This window comes from Dendrobates tinctorius, unplaced genomic scaffold (genome assembly GCF_039654945.1).
Source record: "Dendrobates tinctorius isolate UK_male_01 unplaced genomic scaffold, ASM3965494v1 ptg000151l, whole genome shotgun sequence".
Classification (NCBI taxonomy): domain Eukaryota; kingdom Metazoa; phylum Chordata; class Amphibia; order Anura; family Dendrobatidae; genus Dendrobates; species Dendrobates tinctorius.
In genome coordinates, this window is record NW_027361818.1 from 2161744 (window position 1) to 2180008 (window position 18265).

General features: G+C 41.8%; 5 non-coding genes across 5 annotated transcripts; 4 read left to right on the plus strand and 1 right to left on the minus strand.

Moving 5' to 3' along the window:
• Window positions 1–133: 133 nt before the first annotated feature.
• On the minus strand, window positions 134–205 carry TRNAQ-CUG (transfer RNA glutamine (anticodon CUG)). Its single transcript has one exon. It is a non-coding gene; the product is annotated as a tRNA-Gln (tRNA).
• Window positions 206–5228: 5023 nt separating this feature from the next.
• On the plus strand, window positions 5229–5300 carry TRNAQ-CUG (transfer RNA glutamine (anticodon CUG)). Its single transcript has one exon. It is a non-coding gene; the product is annotated as a tRNA-Gln (tRNA).
• Window positions 5301–11124: 5824 nt separating this feature from the next.
• On the plus strand, window positions 11125–11198 carry TRNAI-AAU (transfer RNA isoleucine (anticodon AAU)). The gene has a single exon. It is a non-coding gene; the product is annotated as a tRNA-Ile (tRNA).
• Window positions 11199–13720: 2522 nt separating this feature from the next.
• Window positions 13721–13802, plus strand: TRNAS-AGA (transfer RNA serine (anticodon AGA)). The gene has a single exon. It is a non-coding gene; the product is annotated as a tRNA-Ser (tRNA).
• Window positions 13803–17261: 3459 nt separating this feature from the next.
• TRNAQ-UUG (transfer RNA glutamine (anticodon UUG)) lies at window positions 17262–17333 on the plus strand. Its single transcript has one exon. It is a non-coding gene; the product is annotated as a tRNA-Gln (tRNA).
• Window positions 17334–18265: the final 932 nt, after the last annotated feature.

The window sequence follows — 18265 nt, forward strand, 5'->3', positions numbered from 1 at the left end:
GGCTTGTCAGAAAAAATAGTTCCTTATGAAGTTTTCCACAGTAGGTGAAAGTCTGATATGTTGGGGTAGAGAGTTTCAAAGTAGGAGGGATGCACAGTAGGTGTGTTTGAGGTGTGCTGTGCAAAATTACTAAATGTCCCACCGAGATTTGATCTCGGATCGCTGGATTCAGAGTCCAGAGTGCTAACCATTACACCATGGAACCTACTGCTTCAATTCTGGTCATAGGGCAATTTATTGCTGCCGCAAGTACTAATGTTTGTGGTTTTAACCCCTTCCTGACATCCGGCGTACTATCCCATCCATGGGACCCGGGCCCCTATGCCCATGGACGGGATAGTACGTCTACCACGATCAGCGGCGCCCACGTGGTGAGTGCCGCTGATCGCGGCCGGGTGTCAGCTGATTATCACAGCTGACACCCGGCACAATGTGTCAGGGGCGGTCACGGACCGCCCCCGACACGTTAACCCCTTGCACACCGCGATCAAACATGATCGCGGTGTACCAGGAGTTAAAGGGAAGCATCGGCAGGGTGGGGGCTCCCTCCATGCTTCCCTGAGCCCCCCACGGCAGAGCAATATGCAGCGCTGCTGCGGGGGGCTCCTTTCCTCCAGGCCTCCGAATCCAAGATGGCGACGGGGGCCTTCGGGGGCCTGGAGGAAGCTGGCTTCCTCAGTGCCTGCAAAGCGCAGGCAAGAGGAAGTCTTCTTCAATGCCTGTGACAGATTGCTGATCTGTCACAGTGATCTGTGATGTGACAGATCAGCGATCTGTCACATGACAGTGATGTCCCACCTGGGACTATGTAATAAAGTTAAAAAAAAATTAAAAAAAAAAGTGAAAAAATAATTTTAAAAAAATCGCCAAATAAATTAAAAAAAAAAAAAATATTCCCCAATAAATTCATTTTTTGAAAATAAAAAAAACCCAAAACAATAAAAGTACACATATTAGGTATCGCCGCGTCCGTAACGACCCGCCCTATAAAACTGTCCCATTAGTTAACCCCTTTAGCGAACCCCTTAAAAAATAAAAATAAAAAACGAAGCAAAAAATAATGATTTATTATCATACCGCCAAACAAAAAGTGTAATAACGCGCGATCAAAAAGACGCATATAAATATCCATGGTACCGCTAAAAACGACATCTTGTCCCGCAAAAAATGAGCCACCACACAGCATCATCAGCAAAAAAATAAAAAAGTTATAGCTCGCAGAATAAAGCAATGCAAAAATAATTATTTTTTATATAAAATAGTTTTCATTGCAAAAAAACGACTAAACATAAAAAACGACCTAAATGAGGTATCGCTGTAACCGTACTGACCCGAAGAATAAAACCGCTTTATCAATTTTACCGCATGCGGAACGGTGTAAACGCACTCCCCCAAAAGAAATTCATGAAACGCTGGTTTTTGTTCATTCTGCGTCCAAAAAATCGGAATAAAAAGCGATCAAAAAATGTCATGTGCCCGAAAATGGTACCAATAAAAACGTCAACTCGTCATGCAAAAAATAAGACCTCACATGACTTGGTGGGTCAAAATACGGAAAAATTATAGCTCTCAATATGTGGTGATGCAAAAACTATTTTTGCAATAAAAAGCGTCTTTTAGCGTGCGACAGCTGCCAAAAATAAAAACCGCCATAAATAGTAAATCAAACCCCCCGTTATCACCCCCTTAGTTAGGGAAAAATAATAAAATTTAAAAAATGTATTTATTTCCATTTTTCCATTAGGGTTAGGGTTAGGGCTAGGGTTAGGGTTAGGGCTGAGATTAGGGTTAGGGGTGTGTTGGGGTTCAGGTTGGAGTTAGAATTGGGGGTTTCCACTGTTTGGGCACATCAGGGGATCTCCAAATGCAACATTGCGTCTGATCTCAATTCCAGCCAATTCTGAGTTGAAAAAGTCATATGATGCTCCTTCCCTTCCAAGCTCTGCCATGCACCCAAACAGTGTTTTACCCCCACATGTAGGGTATCAGCCTACTCATGACAAATTGCAAAACAATTTTTGGGGTCCAATTTCTCCTGTTACCCTTAGGAAAATAAAAAATTGGGGGCAAAAATATCATTTTTGTGGAAAAAATACAATTTTTTATTTTCATGCCCGGGCATTATAAACTTCTGTGAAGCCCTTGGGGGTTCAAAGTGCTCACCACACATCTAGATAAGTTCCTTAGGGGTTCTCGTTTCCAAAATGGGGTCATTTGTGGGTGTTTCCACTGTTTAGGTACATTAGGGGCACTCCAAAGGCAACATGACACCCGCAGACCATTCCATCAAAGTCTGCATTCCAAAACGTCACTACTTCCCTTCCGAGCCCTGACGTGTGTCCATACAGTAGTTTTCTCCCACATATGGGGTGTCAGCGTACTCAGGACAAATTGGACAACAACTTTTGGGGTTCAATTTCTCCTGTTACCCTTGGGAAAATAAAAAAAATGGGGACTAATTGATCATGTTTGTGGAAAAAATACGATTTTTTTATTTTCATGCCCTGGCATTATAAACTTCTGTGAAGCCCTTGGGGGTTCAAAGTGCTCACCTCACATCTAGATAAGTTCCTTAGGGGGTCTAGTTTTCAAAATGGGGTCATTTGTGGGGGGTTTCCACTGTTTAGGTACATTAGGGGCTCTACAAAGGCAACATGACACCCACAGACAATTCCATCAATGTCTGCATTCCAAAACGTCACTACTTCCCTTCCGATCCCCGACGTGTGTCCATACAGTAGTTTTCTCCCACATATGGGGTATCAGCATACTCAGGACAAATTGGACAACTTTTGGGGTCCAATTTCTCCTGTTACCCTTGGGAAAATAAAAAAAATGGTGACTAAAAGATCATGTTTGTGGAAAAAATACAAATTTTTTATTTTCACGCCCGGGCGTTATAAACTTCTTTGAAGCACTGGGGGGTTCAAAGTGCTCACCACACATCTAGATAAGTTACTTGGGGGGTCTAGTTTACAAAATGGTGTCATTTGTGGGGGGTTTCCACTGTTTAGGTACATCAGGGGTTTTCCAATCGCGACGTGGTGTCCGATCTCAATTCCAGCCAAAAACGTCAAATGGCGCTGCTTCCCTTCCGAGCTCTGCCATGCGCCCAAATAGTGGTTTACCCCCACATGTGGGGTATCAGCGTACTCAGGACAAATTGCACAATAACTTTTAGGGTGCTGTTACCCTTGGAAAAATAAGAATTGAGGGTGAAAAGATCATTTTTGTGGAAAAAATATGATTTTTTAATTGTACGGCTTTATGTTATAAACTTCTGTGAAGCACTGGGGGGTTCAAAGTTCTCACCACACATCTAGATAAGTTCCTTAGGGGGTCTAGTTTCCAAAATGGTGTCATTTGTGGGGGGTTTCTACTGTTTAGGTACATCAGGGGTTTTCCAATCGCGACATGGTGTCCGATCTCAATTCCAGCCAAAAATGTCAAATGGCGCTGCTTCCCTTCCGAGCTCTGCCATGCGCCCAAATAGTGGTTTACCCCCACATGTGGGGTATCAGCATACTCAGGACAAAATGCACAATAACTTTTAGGGTGCTGTTACCCTTGGAAAAATAAGAATTGAGGGTGAAAAGATCATTTTTGTGGAAAAAATATGATTTTTTAATTGTACGGCTTTATGTTATAAACTTCTGTGAAGCCCTTGGGGGTTCAAAGTTCTCACCACACATCTAGACAAGTTCCTTAGGGGGTCTAGTTTCCAAAATGGTGTCATTTGTGGGGGGTTTCCACTGTTTAAGTACATCAGGGGTTTTCCAATCGCGACATGATGTCCGATCTCAATTCCAGCCAAAAACGTCAAATGGCGCTGCTTCCCTTCCGAGCTCTGCCATGCGCCCAAATAGTGGCTTACCCCCACATGTGGGGTACCAGCGTACTCAGGACAAATTGCACAATAACTTTTAGGGTGCTGTTACCCTTGGAAAAATAAGAATTGAGGGTGAAAAGATCATTTTTGTGGAAAAAATATGATTTTTTAATTGTACGGCTTTATGTTATAAACTTCTGTGAAGCACTGGGGGGTTCAAAGTTCTCACCACACATCTAGATAAGTTCCTTAGGGGGTCTAGTTTCCAAAATGGTGTCATTTGTGGGGGGTTTCCACTGTTTAGGTACATCAGGGGTTTTCCAATCGCGACATGGTGTCCGATCTCAATTCCAGCCAAAAACATCAAATGGCGCTGCTTCCCTTCCGAGCTCTGCCATGCGCCCAAATAGTGGTTTACCCCCACATGTGGGGTATCAGCATACTCAGGACAAATTGCACAATAACTTTTAGGGTGCTGTTACCCTTGGAAAAATAAGAATTGAGGGTGAAAAGATCATTTTTGTGGAAAAAATATGATTTTTTAATTGTACGACTTTATGTTATAAACTTCTGTGAAGCCCTTGGGGGTTCAAAGTTCTCACCACACATCTAGACAAGTTCCTTAGGGGGTCTAGTTTCCAAAATGGTGTCATTTGTGGGGGGTTTCCACTGTTTAGGTACATCAGGGGTTTTCCAATCGCGACATGATGTCCGATCTCAATTCCAGCCAAAAACGTCAAATGGCGCTGCTTCCCTTCCGAGCTTTGCCATGCGCCCAAATAGTGGTTTACCCCCACATGTGGGGTATCAGCATACTCAGGACAAATTGAACAATAACTTTTAGGGTCCTGTTACCCTTGGGAAAATAAAAATTGGGGTGAAAAGATCATTTTTGTGGAAAAAATATGATTTTTTAATTGTACTGCTGTACGTTATAAACTTCTGTAAAGCCCTTGTGGGTTCAAAGTTCTCACCACATATCTAGATAAGTTCCTTGGGGGGTCTAGTTTCCAAAATGGGGTCACTTGTAGGGGGTTTCCACTGTTTAGGTACATCAGGGACTCTCCAAACGTGACATGGCGTCCGATCTGAATTCCAGCCAATTTTGCATTGAAAAAGTCAAACTGCGCTCCTTCCATTCTGAGCTCTGCCATGCGCCGAAACAGTCGTTCCCCCCCACAAATCAGGTATCAGGTGTGGGAAAAAATGTGCAAAATAAGAAAACGTATCCCTGATGCCTGGAAAGTCTTGCAGCATGCAAAGTATACACCAGAAGAAATGTAAACGTATCTAGCAAAGTGTCCCATAAAATTGTTCTTTATTTAAAGTCCATTAAAAGCCACAAACATTGGTACTTGCAGAAGCAATAAATTGCCCTATGACCAGAATTAAAGCAGTAGGTTCCATGGTGTAATGGTTAGCACTCTGGACTCTGAATCCAGCGATCCAAGTTCAAATCTCGGTGGGACCTTAATTTTTTTTATCAATGAGATATTGAACTTAAAAAACAATTCTGCACAACACAATGCAAAAGTATTACAGTTTAAATATATATTGCCTGTGTTATGTTACCAGCTACTTACCATTTAAAGAGGTGTTTTCTGTAAAAATACGTAAAAGTTTTCAGAACATACAGGAAAGTTTGTATGTATCATCTCAAACAATTCAAACAATGTATACACACTCACTTGCAAAAGTTTTGGGCAGGTGTGGAAAAAATGTGAAAAATAAAAAAACTTTAAGAAATATTAGTGTTACTAGTTTCCTTGTATCAATTAACAAAATACAAAGGGAACCTACAAAAGAGAACACTGGGGAGTGAAAAATTAAAGATTATGCTTTTTCCACAAAAATGCAGAGCCCACGAGATGCCAAAACAGCAGAAACCCAAGAGACCCTATTAAGGACACCACACCTCCTCTCAAGGAATTAATGTACGGGTGTGGTGAGCATATTGAATCACTGTTGCTTCACAGAAATTTATAACATTGGGCTGTGAAAATTAAACACATTTTTTTCCATGAGAATGTTGCACGATCTACCAGATTATTCATTTTTAAAAGGTGTAACCTCACAGTATCTATAATAATAAATGCCCTAAGCAGCTTCCGGTTGTAACAACTTCCGTCCAGTTGTAACCGGTGACGTCACCGCACACCTCTTTCCATGTTAACCCTCAACACACACACTCCTCTCACCTTTCACCATCTCCACTCAGTCTTTCACTCCACATACGACCCTTTCTCTCACTCCGTCTCTCATACTCACGCCGTAATCGCCGCTGATCGATGTTCCCCGACATCTTCTTGCGCCGGCGCCATCCTGGATCCAGACGTCCTCCACGCCGGCGACATGTTCTTGCGGCGATGCCATTTTGGATTGGCGAAATCCCGCGATAGTCAAGATGGCGTCGCCGCAAGGACATGTCGCCGGCGAGGACGACGTCGGGATCCAAAATGGCGTCGGCGAAAACTTGCGAGATTTCGCCGACGCCATTTTGGATCCCGACGTCCTCCACGCCAGCGACATGTTCTTGCGGTGACGCCATCTTGACTATCGCGGGATTTCACGATACTCAAGATGGCGTCGCCGCAAGAACATGTCGCCGGCGTGGACAACGTCTGGATCCAGGATGGCGCCGGTGGAAGATGTCGGGGATCGTGGAGCAGCGGCGATGACGGCGTGAGTATGAGAGACGAAGTGAGAGAAAGGGTCGTATGTGGAGTGAAAGAGTGAGTGGAGATGGTGAAAGGTGAGAGGAGTGTGTGTGTGTTGAGGGTTAACATGGCAAGAGGTGTGATGCTATCGCATCCTCCCAATGCGATAGCATCGGGCCATAATCTAGTTTTATCATAATTAACCAGACTTCTATTTTCAGCAAGCCAAAAGGAAAAGACTGTTACCTATATGTAGACGTTTAAATTTATGTATTTTTTCTGATTGGTCAAGAAAACAGACTTTTGTTAGTATAAACCTGTAATATTGAACTGTAAGCTGAAATTTGTTGTAACATATTGTGCTGTTATCCAGGTTGATAGAGATGCAGGTTAATAGAACAAGGACACTTGCTGATATGTTGCTTACACATTGTCAAGGCCAGGCAGTTTGTTGACTTGCAAAACAGAGGAGAAAAAATATGATAATTCATTAAAAATTCAAACAATGTGAGTCAACCTCATCACATCTTCAATCTTCATCTTGACCTTTGGACAGTTGTTAGCAATAAAAAATATGTCCCTGTAACATATACGAATACACATCCAAGTCATCCAAAGAACCAGAGAATCTTTACAAGACAGCAGCCAAGACATCATGGCTCCATCACTAGGGACACAGATTTGACATTCTACACAATGTCAGCTTAGGGAACAACAGCTCTGGCAGAAGGAATTCAGATCTGTTCCATTTACCATCACTGAACCATGGATAGGTTTGGGGTAGTCAAGATTTGGACCCATCGGTCACCTGAGCCCCATGGATACGCTTGGACAAAGCCAGGTTTGGGATCCACTGGTCACCTGGCTTCATGGATGTTTGGAAAGCCTGGTTGTAACCCTCTGGTCACCTGACCTTGTGCCTCTATAGACTGTCATCTTCCTAAGCTTGTTACCTCCTCTCTGTGCTTACCACAAGTGGGGTAATCAGCCCCGGAAAATCTGAAGTTACAGCTGTTCTTATACCAGCAGGTCAGCGAAAGGGTGCGACTCTGGAATTTTACACAATCTTGAGTATTGTGCTGGGTCTTCCCCACTTGTTATTCGCCTATTTTGTGGTTCAATAAAGTATTGTCACGCTGTTTTACCTTCACCCTGTGTTGTGGGAGTGGTATTATGCCCACAGTAAAAGGAAAGCAGGTGTTCAGTGGTCCATGCACTTTAAGCTAGCGGACTAGGGCACCTGCTGACAACCCAAGGGTTGCATGGGAATGTGTAGTGCAATTTATCTTTAGTGTGCCGATACCCCCAAAAGTGGTCAAAAACTATTGTTTGGTCACAAGGGAAAGATCTCTATTTGACTTTTTGGTGGTTTTTTTTTAAATAGATTGTGGAGGCTCTGATATGCCAAAACGGCACAAAATAAGTATTTTGGAAACTATACCTCTCGAGTAATTTATCCAGGGTTTAATGAGAATTTTAAACTCACAGGTCATTCACAGAATTGTATAACATTGGCCAGTGGAAATGAATCTTGATGAGCGAGCGTTCATGGGTTGCGACTGCTGAACAGCAGTGAGACATGCAGTCACAGTGACCCAAGCATAGTTTTTAAGGTCGCCAAAGATACTCTACTAGCACTAGAGTGTGCTCAGATAACACCTTATTTGAGCACATGCTCTCATCACTAGAAATCAACAATTACCTATTTTTCCAGTAAAACACTGATTTAATGTTCTGAAGGGTTAAAAGGACAGAATGGACCATATGATTTGTTATGCATTTTTTCCTGAATGCTCCAATACCCCATATGTGACAAGAAACTACATTTCAGACACAGTGCAAAGCTAAGGGAAGGAGCACCATATCGCACAACAGATTTTGCTGGAATGATTTCATTGGCAGACCTCATTTTTCAAACTGTACCTCTCAATGAATTAATCTAGGGGTGCAGTAAGCATATTGAAACCTCAGGTGTGTCACCGACATTTACACTATGTGAAGAAAAAAATTAATGCATTTTAATCACTAAAATTATGTTATAGCCCCAGAATTTACATTTTCACAAGTGGAAATATGTAAAACTAACCTCTTATTTTGGTACACTAATTCTCCTGAACATGGTGATCAGCACGCTGTGTGGTCGCAGAGAACTGTTTGGGCATATAGCAGGGTTATAGAGGAGCACAATTTACATTTAGACTTGTATTAGTGACGGATGGCCCCAAGTTTCATCCGTCATTCGCCAGATCAGTCGGAAATTCTCTGCCCGGCGGCTGGAGACGACGCACAAAGGAACGTTTTTTGTCTCCGTCGAAAAGTTGGACGGATCCATCGCCGTTCGTCATCTGCTAGAATGGGCGCCTATGGTCGATGGATCCGTCGTAGTCCGTCACATGACGGAATCCGGTGACGGATTCTATTTTTAAAAATGAGCATGCTCAGTTTACCTTTGGTCACTGGTGTCAGCTGATGGAACTGATCCCATCATCTGACACCTACTACTACGAATTACAGTGAAAGCAGGAGCAGCGGATGGGAGTATCCATCTGCAGCTCCTGCGCTGAATATAAATAGAAAAAATGGCGTGAGTCTCCCCCTATTTTTGAAAACCAGTCAGACAAAACTCACAGCTGGGGGCTGCAACCCTCAGCTGTCAGCTTCAGCAAGGCCGGTTATCAAGAATAGAGGGGTTCCCACACTTTTTAAAAAAAATATTTAAAAAAATAATCAAAAAACTAGGGTCCACCCCATTTTTGACAACCAGCCTTGCTAAAGCAGACAGCTGGGGGATGATATTCTCAGGCTGCTAAGGGGCAATTGATCTTGGCCCCCACAGCCTAAAAATAGCCGCCCGCAGCTGGCAAGAAAAGGTGCATCTATTAGATCTGTCTAAAACGGATCCGTCGCATCAGTTTTTTACAATCTGTGATGGATCCGTCGAGCCGACGAATTGTGAATGTCAAAAAAACTGAAGTGTGAAAGAGGCCTTATAGTAATTACACCTCCCTGGGAATTCATTTACAGGTATAGTGACAATTTTGACTATCAGTGTCTTTCAGAAATATTCACGCAATGGATGTTAGGCCGGAGTCACACTGGCGAATAAAACGGATGAATGCAAGGCGATAAAAAACTCATTATTCTATGGGGCAGCTCACATCATGCGATTTTTTATCGCATCCGATCCTCTGCATGCTGCGATTGTCACCGATTTTCGGATCGGATTCGACAATGCAAGTCTATGGGGCGAGAAAAAATGGGATTGCAAACGGACCCGATGTGTGAGTTGCGCTAAAATCGCACCAAAAGCCGGCAATTTTTTTTTCTAAATACAGTAAAATCACAGTGTCCGGTTAAATAAAGAAACAAATTACTAGATCTAGACACATTAAATAAATATATTTATATATATATTATAGATGTTATAGAAACACATTTATATATATATTTCTAATTCATACAGTTCTTAATTGCAGAATAGCCGCTGAAACATTAGCCGACTTTTGTATAATTATTCTCCTGCCCGACATGAAATGACACATGGTTTACATATAGTTAACCATTTCATTTCATGTTTTTTTTTATGTCTATCACTATTAATTATATGAGGGCTTGTGGGTAAAATTTTGGGCTTGTAGGGGTTCATTTAAGGGGTTAATTCGTTGTATTAAATTGCGGGGACTCCCGCTGACGTCACTGAGGCTGCAGGGAGTCCCCGTAATTTAATACAACGAATTAACCCGTTAAATGAACCCCTACAAGTCCAAAATTTTACCCACAAGCCCTCATATAATTAATAGTGATAGAAATTTTAAAGAAAACATGAAATGAAATGGTTAACTATATGTAAACCATGTGTCATTTCATGTCGGGCAGGAGAATGTTATACAAAAGCCGGCTAATGTTTCAGTGGCTATTCTGCAATTAAGAACTGTATGAATTAGAAATATATATATAAATGTGTCTCTATGACATGTATAAAATATATATATATATATATACATAATGTGTCTAGATCTATTAATTCGTTTGTGTGGGGAAACCTGTCATTGGACTCCATTATATATCCATTTAGCTATCCTGCGAGAAAATCTCGCCAGACGGATGTCAAAAGGATCCTTACATGCGATTAAAATCGCATCAATGAAGAAAAATCGCATAAAAAATGCATCACTGGTTAAGATACCTTTGTGCGATTTCGGACCGTTAAAATGGGACCGATTTTTTATTCGTTGTGTGACTCCAGCCTTAGAGTGAAAATCGCAAATTTTCCATTGTAGTGCCCAATAAATTATGCCCAGCTTGTGATTCTGTCAAAATGCACTATGAAAACTATGTGGAATCTCATTGTTACAGTAATGCCAAAATGTACTGGGGGGTACGATAACATGTTGGGTCACTTTTAAGGCTAAGTTCACATTTATTCTGTGATATATGTATTGATTAAAAGTAATATACAGAGTCTTTATGGATTCCAAATAAGTCGTTAAAATATAACAAAATTATGAGGCATAAACATAAAATGGCCGGTTGGATAAAGTTTAGTATAGAGGGCATAAAACTTTATTAAAACATTGTGGAAATTCAGTGGTGACTTTACTCGTGAGTCATCTATCTTCACAATCTTAAAACATAAGTGGCCGGCTAGCTCAGTTGGTTAGAGCGTGGTGCTAATAACGCCAAGGTCGCGGGTTCGATCCCCGTACGGGCCAGAGTCTTTTTGTACGATACTGCCTTTTCATGAGAATAAGACCTTATTCTGACAGTTGTAATGTGGGCAGATTTTTATATCCATATAACACATACATGTTTTGATTCATATAAGTAGCAACATCACAAAACCTTGCCTTACTATGAAAATCCATTTACATTAGATGATTCTGTGTTAAACGTCAGCCGATCAGTTAATATTTACCGTATTTTTCGGACTATAAGACGCACCGGACTATAAGACGCACCGGACCATAAGACGCACCCCAATTTTCAGAAGGAAAATAGGGGAAAAAAAATAATGTCTCAAATGGGGGTCCGTCTTACAGTCCGAATTCAGCTTACCTGGGAAGGGATCCGGCACAGGTGGAGGAGTAGTCACAGGGGTCATTCAGTGGTCCAGGCTCGTGCGGTGGCGGTTCTGTGCTGGGGCAGGTTGGCTGTGCTGGGGCAGCGGCACTGGGGCAGCTGTCCTGAGGCTGGGGCAGCTGTGCTGGGGCAGGGGCAGCTGTGCTGGGGCAGCTGTCCTGAGGCTGGCGAGATCGCTGTGTGTCATAAAATCAGCGAGATCGCTGTGTGTGACGGGACCCTAAGTCACTTCTTTCAGCTTTTCTCACCCACTGAAAGCAATGGGTGGTGAAAATAACACCGCTAAAATGCAGGTATCCAGTTTTGAGCATTTTTAATGAAAAAAAGCAAGTACGGCAGCACGTGAAAATCATTTATTTGTGTGATTTTCCCAGGTTTACCATCTTGTCTTGGTCACCTAAGATGGCACTTGGGATTAGTATAGTTTAAAATAGTGTCTTATACAAAGTAAACATTGGCCAACCAAGGTAGGAAAGGGAACAAATGCCTAAAGGCCCCTTTACATTTAGCTATGCACCAGCGATCCCGACCACGATACGACCCGGTCAGAATCACTGGTGCATCGCTAAATGGTCACTAGTGAGTTGCCACACAGTCAGATCTCACAGCGATGTAGCGATGCTCGGCGGTCGTACTTACCTTTCAATGTGAAAAAAGAGGAAGAATGAACTCATGGAGATCAACATCCAGCACTGTGGAGACACCATCACAAGTTTCTCAACGCAGTGATTCTAGAGCAATGCCCCCATCCCTTATGGGAAATATGTAAAACATACACAAGCCGCTGAGACACCATCACATGTTTCTCAACGCAAGCAATGACTAGCCAGGTCTTTCCCCGGGAAGGAACAACCACGGGAAGGGCAGTCTCCAATGAAGGAAACCACCTATGCCAAAACATGGTATTTATCCAGATTTTGAGACATATCAAGAGCATGTTAAGCAGGTACTGCAAATATCAAGAGATTACAAACTACTTTATATGCCAAACTAGGAAAATGTTTTTTTTGCCATCCAGGAGATGCAGTTTTTGGGGTACTTGTTGTCATCTTTGGGTTTTCGGATGGATACGGAGGTCCATGCTGTCCTTGATTGGGACAGTCCTGAGAACCTGAAGGCTCTACAGCGTTTTCTGGGCTTTGCTAATTGTTACCGAAAATTCATCCAAAATTATTCAGTAATTGTGCAATCCCTTACTGACATGACAAGGAAGGGGACTGATTTTTTTAAATGGTTGGATGCCACCCTGCTGGCTTTTTCCTCCATAAAGAGCTGTTTCACCATGGCTCCTATACTCGGTCAACCTGATGTTTCCCAACCCTTTGTTGTGGAGGTTGATGTGTCAGAGGTGGGTGTTGGGTCTGTGTTGTCTCAGGGTCCATCCCCTGGTAAATGGCATCCATGCGCATTCTTTTCTAAGAAATTGTCTTCAGTTGAAATTATGACATGGGTAATAGGGAACTTTTGGCAATTAAATTGGCATTTTAAGAATGGCGACATTGGTTGGAGAGGCTTTCCATCCCATTACTGTTATTACTGAGCATAAGAACCTCTCATATTTTCAATCAGCTAAACGTCTCAACCCTAGGCAAGCTAGATGGTCCCTGTTTTTTACTAGGTTCAAATTTGTTGTCACTTTCCGTCCAGGGGTCAAAAATGTCAAGGTTGATGCTTTTTCCCAGAGCTTCCCTGCACACTGGTGGCTCAACAGGTAGGGGAAAATTTGGTACACAAAACTTGCTTGATTTCCTTTTTGGGAGGAGAGCTTTGTCAGTTTTCCAAAGCCTCTGTGCCACCAGTAATGTTGAAACCACTTTGTTTGATGTGATTGATATAATTGGGATCTTTTCTGGAGGGTTGAATTGAAGCTTTCATTGGTACTATTTTGGGGTACATAACATTTTGGATCACTTTTAAGGCTAAGTTCACATCTACTCTTTGCTCTTTGCATTAATTAAAACTAATATACCTAGTCTTAATACTTCCAAAAAAATCATTAAACTATAACTATGTTTTGAGACATAAACATAAGAGAAACAGTTGGTTATAGCTTAGAATAGAGGGTATATAACTTTCCTCTACCAAAGCATCATAAAAAACTAGCGGTTTACACCATTGTGGGTTATATAACTGCCACAGCACAAGTCACAAACATGTAGTCGTGGCCGAGTGGTTAAGGCGATGGACTAGAAATCCATTGGGGTCTCCCCGCGCAGGTTCAAATCCTGCCGACTACGCTCTTGAAAATCATTTTTTAATAAATCAACTCAGTTTTAAGTTTTTACATATCTTACACAATATCATTGAAAATGTTTAAATAATTTACATTTAAGCTTTTCTTTCAGCATCTAAGTCTAGTCTATATTATGATCATACGAAAAAAGGGGTATGCATAACAAAAACAAGTACAATAACTGTAAACAACACGAGTCACCAAGTGGTAAAGGAGAGAGGACCCTGCCTGTGACGTTCAAGTCTACAGAGGATCGTTTCAGTGATCTTGTTAACGATCTCGCTATGTGAGACGGGGCCTTAAGTGAAGGCAGAGCAGTATGGTGGAACAAGGGTTACTGTTGGCTTGTCAGAAAAAATAGTTCCTTTTGAAGTTTTCCACAGTAGGTGAAAGTCTGATATGTTGGGGTAGAGAGCTTTAAAGTAGGAGGGATGCACAGGAAAAATGTTGTATGCAATTGTGAAAAAGGAACAGAGAATTAGATATCTGCCGACCCAAAGAACACAAAGTCAATGTATAGCAGTTCCTCGTTAGTATAGTGGTAAGTATCTCCGACTGTCATGCGGGAGCCCAGGGTTCGATTCCCCGACAGGGAGCCTAAAATTTTTATTACACTTCAAATAATAATCTTTATTTTTATATAACGCTAACATTCCGCAGCGCTTTACAGTTTGCACACATTATCAAGATTATAAAGATTCTAAATTAGTAAACAAATATTTCCTAGAACTACTCTAACCAAGTTCATTTACTCACGCTATTTTTTTAAAAGAAAAGAGAACATATCCAGGTGAAGGGTCACTGCTGATAAATTTGTGCTGTTGATAAATTTAATAAACAAATATTTTTCTTGAAAACTTTAGTTTACCAGGTTTACAGAGTCCAATAAAGTTTTTAAGGAAAACCCATCACCCATGGACAAAGGGATCCCTGATGCCTGGAAAGTCTTGTAGCATGCAAAGTATACACCAGAAGAAATGTAAACGTATTTAGCAAAGGGTCCCATAAAATTGTTCTTTAAGTCTAAAAGTGCCGCCAGTGGAAATAAAGTATGTGCTTCTAGAGAAAAGAGCACAAATAGGGTCTTATCCAAGACACAAATGGTTTGATACAATGAACTGTACTCACCAGATGGAGCTATAATTGAGCTTATAGGAATATTCACTGCAGCAGATCCACAGGTCCACAAAGTGGCCAACCGTAGGGAAAAAAAATGGGATACACGTGGATTTATTCTACGCTGCTGAATAACTGAAGATCCGAGCGAATGAAAATGAAATGTGGTTTTATTCAACGTGTTTCAAAGTACTGAGACTTCTTCATCGGGAAATGCTACAAATGTACAGATGAAGACACTTCAAAGCTTTAAATAGACAAACAATTCATTCATAGACTGCTGTATATAAGCCCTGAAAGGCAGTGGCCATATCTTATATCGGTCAAAACTGCTGACATGCTCTTTTTAAGCCCACTGCGCTTTACAGACATTATCAGCATATACAGTTCTATTCAAGAAGTTGGAGTATATAAACCTTACTTTCATATAATTTCCCACACCACCAGTAAACCGCCATATATAACCATAAAAACTAAGGGTATATGCACACAAAGCAGTCCTCCCGAGTCCTGAACTTTTCCCGATCCCATCCTATTAGCCAGCCATACATTTTTAAACTACCTGGTTCAGTCTGGACGGTGCCCCCTGACGAAGGACCAGTTCCCAATAGTGTCTTATACAAAGTAAACATTGGCCAACCAAGGTAGGAAACAGAACAAATGCCTAAAGGCCCCTTTACATTTAGCGATGCACCAGCGATCCCGACCACGAAACGACCAGGTCAGGATCGCTGATGCATCACTAAATGGTCGCTAGTGAGCTGCCACACAGGCAGATCTCACAGCGATGTAGCGATGCTCGCTGGTCGCTACTTACCTTTCAGACAAAGTGATGACCGCCATCTTCCGCCCGCGTCCATAGCTCGCTCATTGGCGCCAGCAGGAAGCTGACGACGAGAAATGGACGTGGACGATCTCGTGCGATCAGCGATAACCAGCAGGGGAGCCGGTCGGAGGCGAGTATCACATGTAGCGATATCGTTGCTGTGTCACAAAATCGGTGACGCGCTAGCAGTTTTGCTGCAGTTTTGAAACCGCAGAAAGAATTGACATGTCAATTCTTTCTGCGGATTCCGCTGCGGTTTGCCATCTCCTCCATTGTGGAGATGAAAAACCGCATGGCAAAACCGTAGGTCTTTTGACCTGCAGATTTACCTGCGGATTTTACAAAATCCGCATGGCCAAATCCGCACCCCAATCCGCAGCATGTGCACGTAGCCTTAAGAGGGAGAATTCCATATTAATGCCTTTGGACTTGAGATGCGATAAAAGCTCCTGTACCCAGAATGTACAAAATAACAATACTGTGGTCCATATAGTGTAATTACAATTTATATGTTCACATCTGCAGAGGTGTAACAGATGCAATCGCAGTCATATAGTCGTAAGTAAAGTGAACCTATCAGCAGGATTTTGTGGCGGTCTCCCCTATGTAGGTTTAAATCCTGCCGATTGTGCTTTCTGAAAAGAACCTTTTACATCAACTCAAATTTAAGTTTTTACATAACTTAATGTACAGTATAATTGAAAATATTTTAAAAAGTCAAATGTAACTTTTTTTTCCAGTATCTAAGCCTAGCCTGAAATAAAACATGAATTCATGATGGGGGTCTTGGGTATAGTCCCTCGGGAGGATAATTCTACAATTAGCCTGAGGTCAACCTTAGGCTAAGTACACACAAGTATTATATATATAAAAATCTCTTATTCAGAAAAAAATGGATTATGTTTCTTCTGAATTGTGATCTATATTGAGCCCTCATGCCTGCATTTTGCATAAATATGGCAACCATGTTTTTATCAGGAGTTATTCAAATTTACAAGATCAATTAGTTTCCTACTAATAATTGCATTGTATCCATTAAAATCTAATGCAATAAAGATGACTTGCATGGGTTAAAATTTCCTTTCTGCATCCATAGACTTGCTTGAATAGGATTCTGTAACTAGTAACTAGACAGGACAAGGTTTTTGCTTAGGGTACGTGCACACGCCGCGGATTGGGGTGCGGATTTGGCCGCGCGGATTTTGTAAAATCCGCAGGTCAAAAGACTTGCGGTTTTTCATCTCCACAATGGAGATGGCAAACCACAGCGGAATTCGCAGAAAGAATTGACATGTCAATTCTTTCTGTGGATTGGAAACCACGGAAAATCCGCACCGTCTGTACTGCGGTTTTTAATATCTATAGGTTATTATGGTACTATACACCGCAGCAAAAACTGCTGCGGATACGCAGCGGCCGAATCCATTGCGGAACCGCAGCAGAATCTGCAGCATGTGCACACACCCTTAATGGCAAGGGCTTTACTCCAGTAAACTGTATACATAAACAACCATCACAGCAGGTTCCATGGTGTAATGGTTAGCACTCTGGACTTTGAATCCAGCAATCTGAGTTCGAATCTCGGTGGAACCTCATCCGATTTCTCTTTTTAAGCCCTGAAAAGTTGCCTTGCCCATGTGGAGTCTCTTATTTCCTAGTATACCAGATAGTCACAAACCAACTTCTTGTTAGTTATAGTGGTATCACTGCCTCTCACAAAGGGAACCAGAGTTCAATTTACAACAGAGAGGTAAACTTACAAATATGATGAATGAATGCGCTATGAAAAAAATTTAAACAGAGTTAAAGCTGATGTGGTGCACACTTTTAATCAAGCAATTTCTGTTTTTTGTTGTTTTTTCTTACACACCTTGAAGTTTCGTTGTAAGGCTATGTGCACACGTAGTTTTTGTTGCTGCGGATTTGGAAAATTCCGCAGGTAAATTCTCAGGTCAAAAGACCTGCAGATTAGCCTGCGGTTTAGCCCTTCAGTTTCACACCTCTACAATGGAGCATGTGTAACCGCAGCGGATTCCGCACAAAGAATTAACATGCTGCGGATTGTAACCTGTGGAAAAATCCACAGCATGTGCAGCGTTTTTCAGTTTACCATTGAAAACAATGGTACTGTAGAACGCACCTAAATCTGCTGCAGACCCGCAGAGCCTGAAACGCTGCAGATCCGCAGCAGAATCCGCAACGTGTGCACATGGCCTAAAGGTCTGGTTAACCATTTATCATACAGCTCCAATTTAGATTTCTGAAAATATGGACATTTCTTCCTATATTTTCCTTTCAAGATCCATGAAAAGCTACCGTAAAATTTATATTGGACTTGCAAATGGAAGTGGTATATGAGTTATCCAGCACTGCAATTTCTTTTAAGCATGAATACTATAATAATAATAATGAAAGGACGCAAACTCAATCTTCAGTGACATCATCTTCTAGTCACCTGACCACTGCAGTTTATAGATTGCAGCGGCTCTCTGAAATCGCGATCCACCTGTGGCTGTTAACCTGTT